General features: G+C 41.5%; 1 protein-coding gene across 1 annotated transcript in view; it reads right to left on the reverse strand.

The window, feature by feature from the left end:
• The window catches only part of LOC101856366 (H2.0-like homeobox protein), a gene marked incomplete in the record, with an annotated part of 39,060 nt that extends 37,017 nt beyond the window's left edge, over positions 1-2,043 (reverse strand). The window contains 1 exon segment of the mRNA XM_013085863.2: positions 1,444-2,043.
• Positions 2,044-2,564: the final 521 nt, after the last annotated feature.

Consider the following 2,564-nt stretch of genomic DNA (forward strand, 5'->3'; position numbering starts at 1 on the left):
TTGTGTTTTGTTTGTTTGTTTGTTCGGATATGTGGGTGGTATGTGTCTTGTGTTTGTTTGTTCGTTTGTTTCTGTGTTTGTTTGTTTGCGTGCCCGAGTGCGATCGTCTGTGCGTGTGCAATCGTTTGTGCGTATGCATCACGAAAATCATTGCAGGCACCGTTGTTTGGCTCCTAGAGTGATCAGGGTTGTTTAGTTTTTTTTATTTCTCTCGTCGTTTGGAAAGAAAAACAAACAACAGGAATAAAAATAATGTTCGGCGTTACAAGTTTACTTGAATTAGTAATTCAGTTCATGTTCTATCTACAAAAACCCGTAAGACATTAAGACATTAACCGTTCAAGTGTTTGAGGAAGATCTGCTTTGTTTTCCAAACAATATTGTTGAAATAAATATAACTGTTCTACACCCCCTTCGATACAATTTAGACCACTATGGAAGCGAGGTCATTTGACCCTGTCGCTACCCGCTTTGCCAGTGTCTGTCTCAGTCGACCCTGGCAAAGTGGGAAATACAGCCTGAAGAAGATTTTACGCAAACACATTCGGTACAATTATGACGACATGAGTAGTTGAGATATAAAGAAACATGCCACAAACATCAGTATTTTCTAAATGACGAAGCTGAAAATGGAACAGATGAGATAATTTTTAGAAAATTGAAATTGCACTTTTATAGATCCCAGAAGGGCAATTTGGTTTACAGTGGCAAACATACACATATACATGACATAAATACATAATTATAAATACAAACGTACACAAATACGTGCACAAATACACAAGAAAGAAAAAACAAAACAACAGTAATACCGAGGATAACAAAAACAACAACAAAACGTACAGCATCAAAACAATTAACTTAGCATTTTTTAACGGTTTTAAGTAGCTAAGAAATTGAAACCCAGAAAATAACCAAGACCAACGATTTGGAAATTCTGGTGAAGTTAAGAGGTTGGCGTTCCTAAAGGGACTTAGGCGTGTGTTAAGTAACATAATTACTCGTTTCTCATCAGTGTCCTTAGTTCGTCAAAGCCAAAGCATAATATTACAATACGTTCCAACTGTAAGTTGACTTCAAGACTTAAAAGACCCAAGTCTTCGTTATAATAAAACAAACAGGATTTTTTTTTTGGTATGCACATTACTCATGGTCAATAGTACATGTATGTGGAACCTATTGGACTTTTTTTTTCTGAAGAGAAACTGGGCTAAGTGCCAGGCACATGTTTAACGTCTTTCTCACATAGAAAAAAAAATTGTTCAGGCACACATACCCCTAACTACCCCCTCTCTTTCTCTCCGAACCGGACAGTTTCAACGACAAAATAGAAAAGGATTTACTAAAGCTTATTACTAGCATATGAAAAAAGGAACCCTTGTTGTAAGTTATAGACTGTCTACATACAATCTAAGGTTACAATTAAATATTCGGAGAACTCACCCTTGACCGTTAAGCTCCCGACGAGAAACTGCTTAGTCCAGGTAGACATACAGAAACTCGTGGCATTTCTCACACAGAAAACTTTTGGGCACTGCTCCCCACTGGCCAGCGGGGGTAAACACTCACCCGTTTTATCAAACGTCTCAGATGTGGCAGCTATCGCCAGACTCTGGCGCGGATCAATTTTCTTACTGCTGAGACTCTCCTCTCGGGCTCGGCTAACGGGAACAGGAAGTAGGAGGCGCGAGCAGCCGAAACAGCAGTGGGTGTGGCTAAACGGGAAGTCTCGCTGTGTGGCGCCCGCACGTGAGCCAATCATCGCTCGCGATGGGTCTTCGAGTAGGGATCACGTGAGGGGAACAGACGTTCTAGCCGTCAGAGCGAGACACCTCTTCGTTTTTTCCTTCCTTTCCTTTCATCTTATAAGCTGTTGGTAATTGAAATGAGGGAATAATCATAAAAGAATGGCTGTTTGGTTCCGTGATAGGTTCACGCAGACTAGTGCGTCAACCGTCAATCAATCCACACATGGTTTATACGCAAAGACCGTTAAGGGGGAACTGCGCGGGAAACGAAAGCCAGAAACGAGAGTTCGTGGTGATTTCATGACAAACACAGCTTCCAGAGGGGAACTCGGCTTGCTACTTGGTGCTATGTAATTGGGGATCATAGCTCTGTGCCAGCTTGCCGAGAAACTCAATCTGCGCTGCTGTGAGACTCTGTGCGTGCCGTATGGGGGTCTCTGGCACAAATAGAACATTACCAGGCCAGTTTCTCAGGTCGTGTTGAGTGGTCTGTGAGTCGATTACCACCCCAGTTTATAACTTCATTAACAAGCTGCGAACTTTTGCAAACCTATGAGAGAAAGTCGAGCGATTGAATAGTACTAGAGAAAGGTCTCGAGACTTATATGATATACTTTAGATTATTCGTTTTGATGCCTCATTGATCGTGTAGTTATTGCCGTTGTCCTCGGTGACAGCACTGTTTTGATGATGTTTTGTTTTTTTGTTTTTGTAAAGTGTTTTACGGCGCTCGCAACTGCATAGGTCATATGAGCGCGCGGGACACACCTAATATTTTCAGTTGGTAAAAATTTTGAATTTTTTGCCTGGGTGGCG

This window comes from Aplysia californica, unplaced genomic scaffold (assembly GCF_000002075.1).
Source record: "Aplysia californica isolate F4 #8 unplaced genomic scaffold, AplCal3.0 scaffold00414, whole genome shotgun sequence".
Taxonomy (NCBI): domain Eukaryota; kingdom Metazoa; phylum Mollusca; class Gastropoda; order Aplysiida; family Aplysiidae; genus Aplysia; species Aplysia californica.